Raw genomic sequence first — 18,133 nt, 5'->3', positions numbered from 1 at the left:
TTGTGTGAAGAAGTGCTGCCTTTTGTTCATTTCAGATGGGATCGTACTTGAGGCAGCTAGCCCGTCCCGTGCCTCGTGGCAGACCGGCTATACTTGTATTTTTAGCATGCTAGCTCAATGAGAGATTGCGTGGCTGTGTCTACCCAAGCTGGAAATTCCACCTTCCAGCTGCAGAGTAGATATAACCTAAAAGATAGGAAGCCAAGTGATGTGGTTAGAGCAGCAGCAGAGGAGGGCAGAAATAGTGGAGGCTTTTTGGATATGCTGGGAGGTGAGGAATGGGGAGACCATAGCAAGAAATAGCCAATGTGTGGGCAAGGGTCCCAGCAGTGGGGAGCGAGTTGCACTGAAAATATACAAAACTTAGGGTGACAGTCTCAATTTTGGGGTCTTTTTCTTATATAGGCTCCTATTACCCTCCACCCCCATCCTGATTTTTCACATTTACTATCTGGTCACCCTAACAAAACTCCTTGTGGCAGCCAATAAAGGTGGCAGAAGGTTATGGGTTCACGTCCCAGGCTGGTGTCTGGGCAGACACCTAATGCATGTCACTAGGTGACCACTGCACCAGTAAACCTCACCTTTCTGCTGAGATGCTAAACCCAGCTCCCTTGAAGTTCCCCAGGTGGAAGTTAAAATGTGGACCTTCTTGAAAGAGTGGAGCATATAACCCCTATGCCCTGACTAGGGATATAAAAGGTTAACCGGTTATTCAGTAAGCATTAGGCTTATCGTTAACCAACCTTAACCATTAACCCTGGTGGCCCTGCGCTGGAGGGAGGGACCGCAGCTCGGGCCATGCCACACCGGCCGGCGGGACCCCAGGCCAGGCCAGGCCAGAGCAGCACCATTCCCGGCCACTCTGCGCTGGCTGGAGCAGTCCCACAGCCTTAGCCGCCTCAGTGGGACCCCAGTCCCGGCCGTGCCTACTGGAGTGGCCCCTGCCTCGGCTGCACAGGCGGGACCCCAACCCTTGCCGGGCCGGGCTGCACCGGCCATCTGGAGCAACCCCAGTCCCTGCCATGCCAGGCCAGCTGGAGTTACATCGGTTAATCAGTTAAAAGGTATAATTGTAATAGTTTAACCAGTTAACTTTTTTAACCAATATTTAAATCCCTAACCCTGACCAGCACTCGTGGTAAAACGGAGCTTAATAATGTACTTCTGAAAGAATGATGGCATCTCCCTTTGCTTGCAGTGTTTCTGCCCTATGGCCAAATTCAGACCCGGTGCAAACCGATGAAACATCACTGATTGTGCAGCGTACCACAGTGCCGAACACATCGAGAGACTGAGTATGAAAGGGTCTAGTATAAACGCCATCCTATTGGCCAGATCCTTGGCTGATGTAAATCAGAATGGCTCTCTGAAGTCAATAGGCCAAGGCTGATTTACCCCAGATGAGAATCCGGCCTTCTGTTTTTTGTTTGGACAATTATGCCCACGGTGGCCGAGATTAAGGCCAATGTTGTTTGGGAATGTCACGGTATAAAGGGCAAAATTTCAACTGGAAATAATGTCTCTGTCACGGGCAGACAAGAGTAACGCATGAGAAGAAGTTGGTATTCCTTTGGCAGGCTCTTGTCACATTCCCCTCTGCATGTCCCAAGTGTGGGTGTTAGGTCCTTTTAAAGGAAATAAGAATCTCATGATACGTTTACACTTATACAGGGTCTTTCACCTGTCTGCGTCTCTAAAACCTATCAAGCCCTGTTTATGAAGGTCCTCCCTGATTTCTCTAGCAGACTATTAAAGAGGCATGTGCTGGGGCCCTGATCCTGAATCACCCCCATATTGTCCTCAACACAGGATCGCAACACGGCTACCTTCCTGTGCCTTTCAGCATCAGCCGTGTGTGATCCCTCACGAGTTGCCGCTTATGGAACGTTCCCCAGGGCGGCAGATCTGAGGTGACAGCGGCATTCGGGCTTTCACTGACAGCAGGAGACACGCTTCTCCCTGTGTCCCCTTCCCTGTCCCAGGCATCGCAGTGGGCTTTGCCTCTTTCTGCTGCCAGCGATGTACAGCCATGCCCGGTCCTTCAGCACGTTGTCTTGCAAACAGCAGCAAAACGAGCTTAGGACTTTAAGCCTCAAGATGAAATAAGAAGCTAATTTGCCCCACCGCGGTGCTTGCCATCTGTAAGAATTAGTCCCAAGGGGAAATGAATAGAGCCATTATTCCTGCTGTGCTCTTGACTGTGCAGTTCCTACGATGGTGAAACAGTAGACAGCAAGAGGAAAAACATAATACTTGTGTGACCGGCCTGCCATTGGCTAACTGGGGTTGTGTGTATCTTATTCATGAAATGAAGAGTTGGACAGACAGCTTAAGGGGTGACAGACTTCAATGTCCAAAATGTTTCTTAGGCACCAAGTAATTAAAGTGCTGTGTGGGATGGATACCAGAGCTAGGAGGCAAGTTAAAGGTTGCTTTATTGATGTCTGAGGCTTGTGAACGTCCATGCTACAATCCATGAAAAATATTGGCCTGTGCCCGCAATGCGATTTATGCCCCCTCAGAAAATCTTTCACCCTCTTCTGCGACTCTTGTATTTTTCTTTTGTTGAAAGTAATGTCAAAAGGGAAACACGATGGCCAATTAACTCTCCCTTGTCTATATAAGAAGCACCGTTCTTGCCCGGGAGAGGTGGCTGGGTGTAGTTTGTAGTCCAGATCCTCACCAGGTAGAAATAAGCCTAGCTCCCAGTTTATACCAAATGAGGATCTGGCCCCTGGTTTTTATCAGAGATGGGCCATGCCATGAAGTCAGGTCTGTAAAGTAAGAATTTCAGTCTTAAGTAACTTACTTTATAGTAAAAGAATCAGCAAGAAAGAAGAAAATCAGAGAGAGAAAGAGAGAGAGAGAGAGCATGGTGTGCAGGACTCCTTTGTAATGTTTCATAGTTTTATACAGTTTAAGGCCAGAAGAAACCATTAGATCAGGGTTTCTCAAACTTTTTCATACTGTGGACTACATCTTCATAGAGATCGTCTATTGCAGCCCCTTCTTTTCCCATTAAAGGTGGATTAACATCCCTGTGGTAATTACAGCAATTGCTTACATGGAAAAGTGATATTAGGAAACTATTTAATGAATGGTTAGCTTCTTTTAATTTACCACCACAGGTAGAAACAAAGAGGAGAGGCAGCATCTTATGACCAACCAGCTCTTCACAGACTGCTCATAGTCCATAGACCACAGTTTGGGAACCACTGCATTAGATCATCTAGTCTGACATCCTGTATCACACAGGCCATTCACTTTTACCCAGCAACCCCTATATGGAGCCCAATAACTTGGGCGAGACTATAACATTTCAGTCCCCGGGAGAGCAAACTATTTGTGCACCACGGGCAGGGAACAGGAGAGGCCTAGGTGCCACCAATGCCTGAGGCCCCTGCAATGGCAGGGAGTTGATTAGGTGAGAGATGCTCAGATGTGCTGCAGTAACTCTGAGAACAAAATGGCTGCCAGCTTGGCACACAGGCAGAGTTCTTAGACATGCAAAGAGGCTGAAAACAGAACACAAAGGCAAAGCAGGTTTGAGCTACGTGCGGCCCAGTACTGATGCCCCCTGTTGTTACTTATTGTGTTACAACAGTGACTATGAGGCCCCCACTGAGATCAGAGCCTCTTTGTGCTAGGTGCTGTAGAAACACATAGTAAGACAGTGCCTGCCCCAAAGCACTTACAGTCTACATCGACAAGTTAGAGAAAGGAAGTATTATTTTCCAGGGGGAGGCAGAGGGTAAATGACTTGCTCCAGGTCACACGGCCCATCTGTGGCAGAACCAATCATTGAACACTGATCTGCTGAATCCCAATCCTGTGCTGATTGGGATTCAGCAGATCAGTGTTCAATGATTAGCCACAGTCTCCATGGTCCGTTTGCGCCTTGGTATCTCCTTGGGACTACCAATGATGGCAGTAGCAGTAGCTTTATAATGTTGGCATTTAACTGGATTGAGGACACCAATCTTTTCAAATAGGCCCCCTAGACAGCCATCAGATGGTAACGATTAAACCCAGGCTGGATTTCAACTGGGGGTGGTTAATCGCCACCAGCTCAATGAGCCATCTGGTGTCCTATGACCAGCAATCTTACCTTTGAAATTGAGGCTCGTTGGATCCTGGAAAATGTAAAGTCCATATGAGCATAAAGATATGTAGCATTGGGGTTATACAATATACTAGCAAACAACTGGTGGCTTCGAGGGCTCTGGATGAGTCAGGGGGTTGTTAATGGGATATAGGCCATTTTACCATCTGGGCTGTGCAATGTTGATCTTTTAATTTCTGTTGGCACCTTCCCAAAATCACCCACGATGCCCTGGGAGGCCTGGACTGTGAAGCGCAGAACTGAAATACATCCTCCCGGAAACAAGAGAAGGTGTTAGCCAGTTCTTTGCTTCCGGATAGAGGCCTTTCCCCAGAGAAGAGGTGGATTGTGGCTGTTGCCGTCTGTCATATGTTGAGCTGTCCCGTGTCAGGGAGCTCATTCTCATCTTGCCTCACCACCACATCATCATTAAAGTGAGCAACTTGACATCAGATGGACCCTAGCTGAGCGCAGGGGCTCTGGAGAGCACTGCACTGGGGTTCTCCTGGAGGAGCTGCTAGATTTCTGCACCCTGCTCAGCCATCCAGGCTTCCTGAGTTGTGCTTCCCCTCCTGAGCGTGGTCAGCTGCTACCTGCAGTGCTAGCAATGTGCCTCAGCCCTGAAGTTACCTGTACATCTAAAGCTCAGGGATGGTTCAGTCCAGGGTTCCATCACGGCCCACCCAGTGTTTCATCCTCTCTCCCTTGCTGATACCTTTATGCCTTGCCCGCTTCTCAGTAATTTCTGGCATTGACTACTGCAATCTCTGGCCTCCTCCCCTCTCCGATCTCCAGTTTGTCCAATATACCCCTGCCATTTCCACCTTCCTTTCCTGCCATTCCTCTCCCTCCTTCAAGCCCTCCAACCACTTTCTGCTTTGTCCCACTCTGAATTCCAATTCCTCCTCATCCTTCACCCACAAGTTATTGGGCCCAACCGTGTTTGCTTACATTTCAGGGCACTCTGATCCCATCCTCTGCAGGAATTGCTGGGTGAGATTTTATAGCTTGCATTATGCTGAAGATCATGCTAGATGGTCTCAGAATCTATGGACCCTCAGCTGTGAGTCCCTGTACAACTGCATCTCCACCTACAGGGCTATCCTTTTCTATTACTGTCTCTCTTGCTCCTTTTTCTCCTTTTGCCTTGAAGTTCCCTTTAGCTTTGCACCTATTTCAGGCTATTGTGATGGGGCTTAACACCCATCACCTGCAAGGCTGGTGAATGCACCCAATTAGCCAGGCTTTGCACATGGGGAAGTGAGTAGCTAATTGGCTCCTGGCCGAGGGGGCAGAGCTAAGCTATAATAAGTAGACTGAAGGAGCTCAGTGGGGGGAGACATGGCAGCGGAGATGGGTTTCTCTGGCAGAGAGAAGTGCTGTGTTATGGTAAGAGACAGAGATAACGGGGCAGTGCAGGGTCCTGCAAGGGAAGCCCTGAAATGGGGTTGGTGTAAGTACAATTAGAGGACTTCTCTAGCCCAAGGGGGCTGAAGAAGTATCCAGATTCATCTGGGCTTGTTGGTGATTCCCCCCAGAAGGGGTGTGAATCTGGTTGCTTGGCCGGAGCACTGAGCCCTAGAGGTTCTGGAGTCAGAGGCAGGCACCCAGAAGGAGGCACTGACGACAAAGATAGCAGCAACATCTTACACTGAGCCAACTGGGTGCTTCAAGGGTGAGTGAGCCCCACCACAGCTACTTCTGGTTTCCCACTTGCCCTTCCTTTCCTCCTTCTAATCATGCTTTAAAGCCTGCTGTTTGTATTAAGCCTGTTAGCACCACACCTCCTTGCTATCCTACACCTGAATTCTGATCATAGCGTGTTCTTTTCTCTGAATTAAACCATACGCTCCTCCGGCTCCTCTGTCTTCCAAGCGCTGTGTACATCTGCAGTGCTCCATAAATACTAACTCACCTCAGTTGCCTTGATGATACAGCATAGACCCGGCTTACCTTGTGTTTCATTGCCAGTGCTGCCTGATCTCTCATTGGGACCCAGCTGGGTGGCGTCTGATGCTCTGGGTATAGCCCTTGGACCCACTTCACCAATCCCGGAGAAGACCTATTCTCTCGTCTGCTGTTGCATCCTCCTCTCCCTTTCTGCCAAAGTCAGATTGTGCCATGACCCCCATTCCTGAGGAGTTTGATACTCTACTTTTCAATGACCCAATTGACGGAGATGCCAACACTTTTCTTGGGAAACTCCTCCATACCATAATAGACCCCCCTCACCGTTAGGGAATTTTCTGTACTATCCAGCCTAAGCTTTCCTGTATTGAATTGCTTCCCATTGCTTCTAGATCTATCCTGTTTTATTCTTGTCTCCATGCCATGCTGGCACAGAATGGACAATCCTGGCCTTTCTTTACCTCTGGTATCCTCCCTCCTTCTGAACAGCCGTATTCTGCAAGGCTCCAAGATTATGAGACACATTTCTACGCATAGGTCTAGCGGTTCTGGTAATTCTCCAAGGGAGGGAAGGGAGAAAAATATGGTGTTAAGCAGACAGGCAGTGCTGTTGTTAGTGAACTGTTTGGGGGGTGATGTAATGTTCTGTGATATAATATTCCCACAAGGAACGTATGACTTTGGGTCACAGGTTTGAGGGAAGCCATGTTGTTATAAAACGTAAGGGCAGTTCTGAGCTACAATCATATGGGTCCTGTTTCCCAAGTCGGGTGTGTGCGTGCGTCCATGCGCTTCCAACTGCAAAGATCTAATCAATGTGTCTGGTGTTTCCCATTAAACCGTTGATGCTGTCTTGGGCCTGCCCCAGTAAACTATTGGCTCATCATTAGCAGGTCTGGTAAGTTTCTTACATGCAATTAACAGCTGGAGAAGTGTGCGGGGTGTGGAGAGGAGGGAACCCAGTGCTTTTTTGCACTTGCGAATCCCACAGCGAGCGTCTCTCTACTCCCACTCCTGCCCGGAGACCATGGTAACAAGCTCAAACTGTGCAAATTGGCTGCAGCGTACTTTCCCTCGCTCAGTAACGCAATCCCCTCTCCAGCCATCCCGTGGACGCTAGCACCCACCCGCCCCTGGCTCCCAGTGTGAAGAGGCGCTCGCAGGGCTGGTGCTGCAGTGTTCAGAGGGAGCAGTGTTGGAAGGAGCTGTTGAGCTGTGGGTCCCTCCTGCCCAGGCCTGGTGGCTGTTTAGGTGATTGGGTTGCAAAGACTAGGGCCTCTTGCTGAAGCAGATTCTAAGATCCCAGGCCCTGGCTGTGTGAGAACTATTTCCCAGCTCACGTCTGTCCCGTTGCCTTCCCGGCACACAGCGCCCCTCTTTCCTGGGCATGAAGCATTTGCTGTGTCAAGCGTTTGGGGATATCTCGCGTGTGAAAGACGCCAGGTAGGAAACCACATTCTATCCCACTCTCCAACCACCATTCCCAGCATCGAGAAAGCTGCAGATACGTTTCCACGGTGCCTCAAATCCTCCGGTTAAGCGGGAAGCAGCTAAGACGTGCACTTCAAGCCACTCAGAACATCACAAGGCCACTGAGCCTACCTAGGGCGGCCACCGACGTGTGCTCAGAATACAGGACCTGGGTCTCCCCCACATGCGTGACCCCGCCCCTGCCCGTGTAACCTCACGCCGCACGAAGGAAGCTATTTCGCAGAGGGTGCTGCTCCACCCCCATTGGTGTGACGTTACATGCCCAGTGTGTGCAAGTGTAACGCCGACAGACCCCGATCGTCGTCAGGCAGGATCGAACCTGGGGCCTCTGGAGCTTAGTGCATGAGCCTTTACTGCATGAGCGAAAAGCCAGCTGGCTGTTAGCTAAGGCTGTGGTGCAAACTCATTAATCGATCTCTCTGTCTCTCTCTCACTCTCTTGGTGAGAGGACAGACCACCACACCCGGAAGGTGTGTGGGTTGCACAAGGTCATGCCGGTGGGGGTGGAGTGACACGCTCTGCAAAATGGCATCCTCCAGGCAGGATACCTGCCAAAACCATGTCCGGTTTTACAGCAGAACTGGACAGGAGGCAAGCCAGACTGGCTTAAAACCAGACAAACAGTTTGTCTAATCCCACTTGGCCTCCATAGCTTAACTGCCGGGTTCCTCTTTGTCTCTCCAGTCATGAAACAATCGCCCACCTGTAGGGTGACCAGACGTCCCGATAAAATCGGGACCGTCCTGATTTTTCGGTGTTTGTCCCGCGTCCCGACCGATCTTTGGTCAGGACGCAATTTGTCCCGATATTTTGCTCCGCTGGAAATTTTGTTTTGTTTTGTGCTCTGCTGGCAGCACTCAGCTTTTATTTATTTATTTCTCTCCCCCCGGTGTCCCAATATTTTCTTCCTCACATCTGGTCACCCGACCCATCTGGGATTCATAGCCCTCCAGAGCCATCTGCCCCCCTTGTTCCTGACCTCATCTGCTTTCTCCATCCTTGCTTTCTGACCCCCTTCCTTTATGGGGGGGATTTGCTGTTTCCCAGGTGCTGCCCCACATGTGAGGAGCTCTCTCCTCCCATTATTATATACATGACTGAATCATCCAGAGGTCAGGTGGGGCTCAGGGTGCCAGACTGAGCACAGACTTACATTGAAAGACCATCCCGGCCTTGGCAAGCTTAGAGTCTAAATAAATCAGCTAGGAAGGTAAAATGAAGCAGAAGGCGGTGAAGTGACTTGGCCAAGGCCACCTAGAAGTCAGTGATAGAGCTGGGGCTAGAACGCCAGATGCCCAAGTTCCCGTCTAGTGTTGTTTCCCCCCTGCGGGTCACACCATCTAGGAGCCAGCACATTGCTTCTTCTGTGAGGGCTCTGATGTAGCAAACCACTTAAGCACATGCTTAAATCCCACAGACTTCAGTGGGATCTGAAATGTGCTTACGTGCTTTGCGGAATCAGGGCCTCAGTCTTCCTTCCAACCACCCTTCCTCTCCGATGCTCACCGAAGAGTCATGTTGTAGCACGGGATACTCGGGATGCTATATAGAAATCTACAGGCCAGATCCTCAGGTCCATTGATACTAATAGCACCATGCCCACTTGCACATGCTGAGGATCTGGCCCTCACAAAATCCAGTGGATTCGCCATATCCATATCAACAGCAAAAGCGACTCTCCGTCAGGATGTGTGGGAATGACCTTCAGGCATCATTGCTGTCATGGGTCTTTTAGGGAATGGCTGTGGGTTAACATTAGCCATGGCTTTCCTGCGCTGCCCCACCTTACAAGATCATCCCAGGGGGAAGGAGGGTATATTTCTCTCCCCTTGCCCCTTTCATCCTGGTTTGCTTTGCTCAGACCACGTGAGCACTGATGGCAATAGGGAATGCCTAGCACCTGGGAACTGCCATCAAGAGGCACTTGTTTTCATAGAATCATAGAATATCAGGGTTGGAAGGGACCTCAGGAGGTCATCTAGTCCAACCCCCTGCTCAAAGCAGGACCAACCTCAACTAAATCATCCCAGCCAGGGCTTTGTCAAGCCAGGTCTTAAAAACCTCTAAGGAAGGAGATTCCACCACCTCCCTAGGTAACCCATTCCAGTACTTCACCACCCTCCTAGTGAAATAGTGTTTCCTAATATCCATCCTAGACCTCCCCCACTGCAACTTGAGACCACTGCTCCTTGTTCTGTCATCTGCCACCACTGAGAACAGCCGAGCTCCATCCTCTTTGGAACCCCCCTTCAGGTAGTTGAAGGCTGCTATCAAATCCCCCTTCACTCGTCTCTTCTGCAGACTAAAATAACCCCAGTTCCCTCAGCCTCTCCTCATAAGTCATGTGCCCCAGCCCCCTTATCATTGTTGTTGCCCTCTGCTAGAAACAGAACCTAAAGAATAAAGTTACCATGTCTCCTACCCAAGCTTTCCAACCACCCAAGCCTCTTCCAGCTAGGTGAAATTTTCTGGGCTAAGAGTTTATTTGATTGAAAAATGAAGTTTTGGTCAACCCAAAAGTATTTGCCCATTTGATGCGAATAGTTTTGGTTGGTTGTAAAAAGGACAGAGGATAAAGAGGAGGTGGTCCTGCTGCTGTTACCTCCCTTCCTGCTCCCCTAAAAACCATTGTCCACCTTGTAACATTTAGCTGGCTAGTTAGGGCTCTCACCTGGGAGCAAGATGACCCACAAACTCTTTCGATTCACCAAAAATCCTGAAAAAATTCAGATTTGGTTCTACCTGAAATGTATACAGTAAACGCCGTGTTATCCGGCCATGTACCAACTGGAAAGCTCTATAAACCAGCATTTCTAATCTTCATAGAAAGTCTGGTTTATCAGCCAGCTGGTGTGGGGCTGGCAGGCTCCCTCCCTGGCTCTGCATGGCTCCCCGGAAGCAGCAACATCTCCCTGGGTTCAGAGTGCAGGGTTGGGACACAGGGTGTTGGCTCTGGGAGGGAGTTTGGGTGCAGGAGGGGGTTTGGGGCAGGAGGTTGGGGCACAGGAGGGGGTGCAGGGTGCCAGATCTGGGCTGTGCTCACCTCAGGCGGCTCACGGCCAATGGGAGCTGCAGAGCCAGCAGGCGGGGCGGGGGCAGTGCGCAGAGCCTCCTGCAGTACCTCCACCTAGGAGCAGCAGGGACACTTGCTTGCGGGGAACTGCCCAAAGTGAGCACCCCCCAGATCCGGCACCCCAAAACCCCTCCCTCTTAGTTAACTGGAATTTTCACTTATCGTCATCCATTATTCCCCCAACATGCCGGATAAAAATAAATAAATATATATTTCAGAACTGCTATTCGGCCCATTATAATTTTAAAACACCCGTGGGCCCTACCCATAGCTGCTGTTATGCCCTAGAGATGACAATTCTTCCTCCATTGAAGATTTGCAATTCTCAGCCTGCTGACATTTCACCGTCCTCTGGGGACGGACGCCAGGGGATATGGGGAAGTGTCTGATCTCATCTTCCCATGGAAGTTTCTCCGTTTCTGGTGGAACTTCACTGCCTTGTATTTTTCATCGGTGGGTCCTGCTGGCACCTACGTGCTATGGCATTGTTTCCATGCTCTCCTTCCTGTGAGTGAGGACGCCAAAGCTTCTCAGATGGAGAAGATAAAAAATCAGCCATTATACGCTTCACATTTATGGCCTCTCTCTCATTATTTTAATTTTTGTTGAGCAGCTAGACAAGCTGGCAGCCCGTGCAGTGCTTGGCACTGCACAATGGTTTAATAATCACCTAATAAAACTTTTCATCTGGCTTCCCACCTCTTCCCCCACCCCTGCAGCCCCCCATCAGGATGTTGGCTGTTGCATAACACATGGCATTGCTGTAGCAACCTTTGTTTAACTGGCTGCTGTTGCAAGAATAAGATGCTGGCATGGAGCGTAGTAATTTCCCTGTCTCTGGGCCAAGCTGCAGCTAGATCTGGTGTTTGTAGGATATCACAGTGATGGGTGTCCTAAAGGTTGTATTTTAATAATGTTATCATTTCACATTCTGCCTATGTAAACCCTTTGGTGTTAGTGGCCATGCATTGGGGTAACTGGAGGGAGAATTTGGCCCATGATATTGAGTTTACCCTGTCTACCACGGATTCAGAATTGGTGCACGCCCTTCTGTGAAGCGAGAGCGTACCAGGGTGCTTGACATTGAGATTGGTACTTTTCAGAGTGACCTCACAGTTCCCTGCTGATGCTCCAATGTCATTCCTAAAACCCTTCGTACACCTTCATGCACTTGATGTTTTCCGGGAGTGGCCGGAAAGGAAACATGATGCCCAGTCTCCTAGCATGCAAAGGGCAGCATAATAAAATGCTGACCCACAGCATTTAAATCCCAAAGAGCTTTGGGCCTCATCTCTATGGGTGTTCAGCTCCCATTGAAGCCAGTAGGTGCTGTGGGTGCTAAGTTGCACTGGCTACGATGCCAACTACAAACTTAAACTAGGTTATAAACTACTGGAGATGCAAGAACCAGTTACTTTACCCACCACTAAAATGCAGTCACCTCTGGGGTGGAAGGTAGCAGCTGTTTAACATGTCCCAAAGTTAGGTTTTTTTTTGTTTTTTTTTCCCCTCCTTCACTTGTCAGCTTTTCGGGGCAGGGACCATGTCCACCTCTGTGTTTGTACAGCGCTAATGGGGTTCTAATCCTAGGTGCTGCTGCAATACAAATATTAAATGCTCCTACTAAAAAATGGATCCCAGTGTTTGGAGGGGGGCGTTGTCTGAATGTGAGTCTTTAAACCTAAGCTCATCTCTCTTTAGCAGGGCATTAGTAGCAACATCCCCCTGCAGACTCGGGGCCTGATCCAGAGACTTCCATTCGCTTGTATGGGGCCACTCACAAGCTTAACGTTAAACACATGCTTAAGCGTTTTGCTGAATCAGGGGCTCTGTTGGCATTCCCTCTATTGCTCTGCCTGATCATGCAGCCCTTTGAGATGACAGGTGTGTGTAAAATATTGTCCAGAAGGAATTTCCAGGGGAGTTTAGGGAGGCGGAATGAAAGTGAGTTTGCGTTTGGCCGGGGCCACTGTGGCTAACATTCCCATGCTTACAAACAGGGCTGTAGCATCTTTAATGACAAGTCGCCAGGAGAATGTTGGTTTGATCTTATACAGCCGGGGACACCTCCAACACAACTCTGTGCCTATTACTACATTTGGTGGTCTCAGATGGAAGAGTGACACCTACTGATGCCCCAACATCATTTCTTGAAGCTTAGAGGATTCCCATTCGAGCTCTGTCTTGGCTTGACCCTACTTAGTGAAATCAGATAGGATCCTAGACCAAGGAGGTACAGCGTGTGTTCAGTGTGCTTAGAAGATGCCAGCAGGCAGATGACCTGGTTAAATATCTTAAATGTCTAACGAGGTGGAGTTTTCTGCTGTGCTTCTGGACCTTTCTTTAATCTTATAGGGCTGTTTTTTAAGGGAATTCTGGTTTGCTTCCCATGTGGTTTTGCAAAGTTGGTGCTTTGCATTTTATACCTTGTACAAACTATAACACCTATGGCACTGGCAGTTTTGGCACATTGGAAAACCCAGATTCTTGGCTCCAAGCGCAGGTCAACTCCAGTAGCAACAGGGGCTGATTTAGTCCATGGCACATCTGCAAAGCACTTGAGCTGCTGCGATCAGCCAAGAAGTCCGTGCTGCTCTATTTGCAGTGTCTTCATGGCACTGGGGTACAGGCCGATGCAATCTGACCTCTACAGTGGTGCTTGCTTTATATTTTTAGTAAGAAAATCCCTGCTAAATAAGGCTGCTCGCTGCACGTGGGAGTCGCAAACAAAGAAAGCTTGTGCTTTGGAAGAAAGAAATGATTACGGTGAAGAATAAAATCCGTAGCATTGCCCCCAAAGGGGAAGAGCTAGAATGGCCAAAAGAATGATTTATCGAATGCAACCCCCTGACACCTAAACACATTCTATGCAGTATTTATTTGCAGGTATTAATGCCCAGACAGAGCGACAGGCATACATGGAGATGAAGGCCCTGTGGTAAACTGCAGAGCCATAGGGGAAATTGCATTTATCATGCAACTTGGACAACTTCACTTGCACGGACCCACTAATCCGTCTTCCCCAGAATTGCAGCACCTCTGATATTCCAAGCCTCTGAGAGGTATGTGCACACTGCAGCTGGGAGCATGTCTTGGGCTAGCCACCCAAGTCCAGGCCTGCTTAACCCCCTGGGTCTGAGCTCAGCTGGCTAGTCGAATCCACCACTCCTGTCACAATGTCCACACTGTTCTTTTTAGTCTGTGAGCTCAAGCGGAGCTAGTGCATGTCTGTCTCTCCAGGCTGGGAGGCTTGCTCTCAGCTGCCGTGTAGACATACTTTGAGGGGGGTTCAACCAGCTAGTGTATTATTTAAATAAACCCCTCTTCCCACTCACCCCCTTCACAAATTTGGACTTTCCCCATAGAATTATCCTGGCCTGATGAATGGGATGGGATAGACTCAATCAGGGAGGAGCAGCAAGTTGAAGGACCCATACCTTCTGACTAGAGTAGGGCACAGTTTTTCAGACAAATAGTTTAGGCCATTCACAAAACTTCCAGAGGAGGAGTACTACTGCTACTGCTCTTCTTATCCCAGTGGGTTGGGTACTCTGGTAGAATATTAGAGATCCAGGTTCAAATCTTGGCTCCAGACCCACAATGGGCTGCTTTGATGCTCTGACAAATTTCAGTTTCAGATCAACCTCGACTGCTGTATTTTTTTTTTTCTTGGAACTGCCACCGAACTGAAAAATCATTGTGTACAGTCCTACTTGTGACCCAACAGGGCTAGAAACAGGAGGCTGGATCCCCAGCCAGTGTAAACTGGCAGAACTCCACTGAAATCAATGTCTCTTTGTTGATTTATGTCAGCTGAAGATCTGGCTCCGGAACCTTTCTATGCTTAGAAAAGGGAGATTCCCAGGGCTTCATTCACGCCAGGGCTGAGCCCCGGCACCTCTAGGCTTGGCAGTCCATAGCTCCAGCATCTCTGGGCTTGCTGCATCCGTTACGAAAGTAAAAAAATTGCTTGAGCCCCCGTTCCTCTTTCATTACAAATTAAGCACTGGAGATCCCCCAGTGAGAGACACAGCATTTGCTGCTAGTGCTGGAAAGACACTGGACTTTATAATACTGGCATTTTTATGCTACTCTGAAAGTTATTTTAGTTCATTAAAATTTAGTAGTTGTAATTCCCTCCTAGCCTGTATTGTTGGACTCATGGTACAAAGGTACTTTGTTTTACAGGTGGAAGGATACAAAACTAGTCCCAATAAAAAATTTTTAATTGCTCATAAACCTTCTTACAGTCATTTCTTTATAACTTACACAGTGTATACAAATTATCCAAGGGTGCAGAGAAGTGTAATAATGTCACTGGCATTCACTGGAAATGCCCTGCCGAAGGATACCACCAAAGTGTTTTTTTTTTTTTTTTTACTGACAAAAGCTTATGCCCAAATAAATCTGTTAATCTTTAAGGTGCCACCGGACTCCTCGTTGTTTTTGTGGATACAGACTAGCACAGCTACCCCTCTGATACTTGATACCGCCAGTAATGCACCCGTCTGAAGCTCTTGCTGCGAAAACCTTCATGCCACACCTCCAGGTGTATTGTCAACAATAGTGGAACTGGGTCATGTGACCCTCCAAAAGGGCAGAGGTTCAACTCAATATATGGCCAATGTCTAAAATTAAGCACACGCTGTAGTTCTTTGCCAGAAGCTGGGAATGGGCGACAGGGGATGGATCACTTGATGATTTTCTGTTCATTCCCTCTGGGGCACCTGGCATTGGCCACTGTCGGAAGACAGGATACTGGACCTTTGCACTGACCCAGTCTGGCCTTTCTTATGTTTACTGACTTGAGGTACAAGTTACTTCCATTAACCACAACAGGGCAGTGAGCTTCCCCTAGGCCTTAAACCTGGGAGAATCTGGAACAGACTTACAATAGAAGTAGGGGGCAAACGACCTAACTAGTTTAAAGATGGAACTTGATAAGTTTATGAATGGAATTATATGATGAGATGGTAATTGGTTGTTCTCCATACCCACCGAGGGTAGGACAAGGAGTAATTGACTTAGTTTGCAGCAAAGGGGATTCAGGTTAGATATTAGACTATGTTCCTACCAAAGGGTGGGTAGGCATTGGAATAGGTCACCTGGGGGAGTTTGTGGAATCGCTGTCATTGGAGGTTTTTAAGAATAGGTTGGACAAACACCTGCCAGGCATGGTCTAGATATACTTGGTCCTGCCTCAGCACGGGTGGGAAGGACTAGGTGACCTCTCAAGGTCCCTTCCAGCCTGACATTTCTATGGTACTATGATAGCAGGGGACTGGACTTGATGACCCAGGAGATCCCTTCCAGTCCTGTGGTACTTAGGAAAATAAGGGGTCAGTGGCAAAAGCTACATGTCGACGAGGTGTGGACAAGCATTTCCCAAGCCCTTCCTGGCAGCTCTGCTAATGCACCTCACTTCTGCCCTGCAGATTCTTCTGCCGTTCCAGTCGTGGTCTGTCCATATCCAGAGCTCTTCCCAGATGTGATTTGCAATTTCCTACCATAGGGGGGTGCTGTGGGAAAGTTAGGGAAGGTCAGATCACAGGTGTACCCCCCAAATCCTCAGCTGGTGCATGGTCCTTAGTCTGCGTGAGCAGGAGAAGCTTCGTGTCTGCTTTAACGAATGCCGGGGCTGGGGAAAGGAATGGGGCTGGGGCAAATGCTGCCTCAGCATGGTCAACAATGGTGCCCCGGCCCTCTGGCACTGAACAAGTCTCGACACAGGATTGAATCCGTGTATTGAGTTTTGGCAAAGCCTTGGTTCACTTCTTAGTTTATTCGGGCTGGATTTGGTGAACTCAATGAGGTTACTCTAGATTTCAGAGGTCAGAATCTGGCCTCCACATCCCTGAGCTGATATCTATCTGCTGGACAGAAGCAACTCTGAAGAAGAAAGCAGGGTCCTGGAGGCCCAAAGCTTGATCCTTGTGAGCATGATGCATACTTGTCCTGCATATTGGCTGCCCTGCACAGATCTCTCCTTAGTCACACTGCAGGGACATCTGGATGGCGTATATTACATGCCGTTCTTAAAGATACGGTAAAACCTTTCTCTGTGGGCTCACATTCGCACTTGCAAAACAGGGCACTTACTGCTGGGTGGTCTTGGACCACAAGTGCATTTTTAATTAAATTTAAACACCAAGGACCATGGGAAAAATCTGTAATGGTGAGCAGGAGACTCACTAAGCAGCCCTTTTTATGGCAGGCCGTATAGAATTAAGACAGGTGGGACTTAGGAGCAAGTGGTGTTTGTGGAGGGCGTGGGAATTATTTTGGCTTCTTCCTAAAGAATAGATGCTCCTTCAAAATGATTGCCCTACCTGAGTTTTTACTAGTTTTTCCCCTCCTCGCCTTGGCTTTAATTGTTCATTTGAAAGCTAAAAAGATACAGGACAACTGGAGATGGGTCAGCTAAGTTGAGGACTAGCCAGCACCCTCCGCTCAAACTGATCTGCTGGTTAAAGGTGATTAACTCTAGATCTGATTGGGAATTTTTTGACAAAAGTGGGGTTTTTTGGTCAAAAAATGCCGATTCCTCAAAATGGAAGCTTTTCATGGGAAAGGGCTGGTTCTGATGAAGTTTTCCACTTGAAAAAAGTTTCGAAAAGGCAGTTTCAAAATTGGCAAAAACGTTTCATTTCACCATTTTTCAAAGAAAACAAAATATCTTTTTTTCTGGTTCAGAATGACTGTTCATTGTGAAATTTAAGCTAATTACAGTAAAAATAAATATATAACTAAATGTTGGAAATAAAACAATGTTTCAATTGACCTGCAGCAATTCCCCTCTCCCCTCCCCCCTGGACTTTTGGTCCATCAAATTTTCTAGGCTTTGACTTTCTGTCCTGATTCAGGATGGGAAATCTTGAAAAAATTCATGAGATGGGAAACCATTTTGCATCCAGCTCGTGCTAACTTTGTCTAACCCCTTTGTTCTCCTGCTGATTTGGTGTTTCCTGGGTCTGGAGTCTGCATTGTTGTTCTACAGGAACTGGGTCATCACAGAATACAAGGGACATTCAACTCCTAGTGGTGGTAGCAGATTTCCTTTCCTACAAGTATAGGTACTTACATTTTTTGAGCCAAGAGACCAGGGTTTGAGCCCCAGATCCTAATCTAAGGGTGTGATTTCTGTACCATTGTAACCGCTGTTGGCAGTATGTGGACTTATTACAGGTTGATAAGGGAAGTGGGAGCAGCAAAATACATTGAGACAGACTCTTCTCAAAGAGTTTCCAACCACCTGGGAATAGGAAATCTATCCAGCTAGGCTCTTGGTGACTATCACCACTCTGTCAGATTCCCTGGATATCTTTCAGAAGAACCTATTCTCATGAGACTCCTTGTCCAGGTGTGCAAAACCAGGAGGTTTGTTTGAGCATCTGAACTCACCAGTGCTTTTCACATGAACCATACCCTCAGGGTCATTTGTTGCTGCATTCACTGGAGGTGCACTGTTGACTAGCTGGATTTGTACTAATTAAAATGTCTAACAACAAGCTCAGGAGATGTTGCTCAAGCATCAGGTTCTAGCTGCAGTTGATAAT

The sequence above is a fragment of the Trachemys scripta genome, chromosome 2 (genome assembly GCF_013100865.1).
Source record: "Trachemys scripta elegans isolate TJP31775 chromosome 2, CAS_Tse_1.0, whole genome shotgun sequence".
Classification (NCBI taxonomy): domain Eukaryota; kingdom Metazoa; phylum Chordata; order Testudines; family Emydidae; genus Trachemys; species Trachemys scripta.
This window is presented reverse-complemented; position numbering follows the sequence as displayed.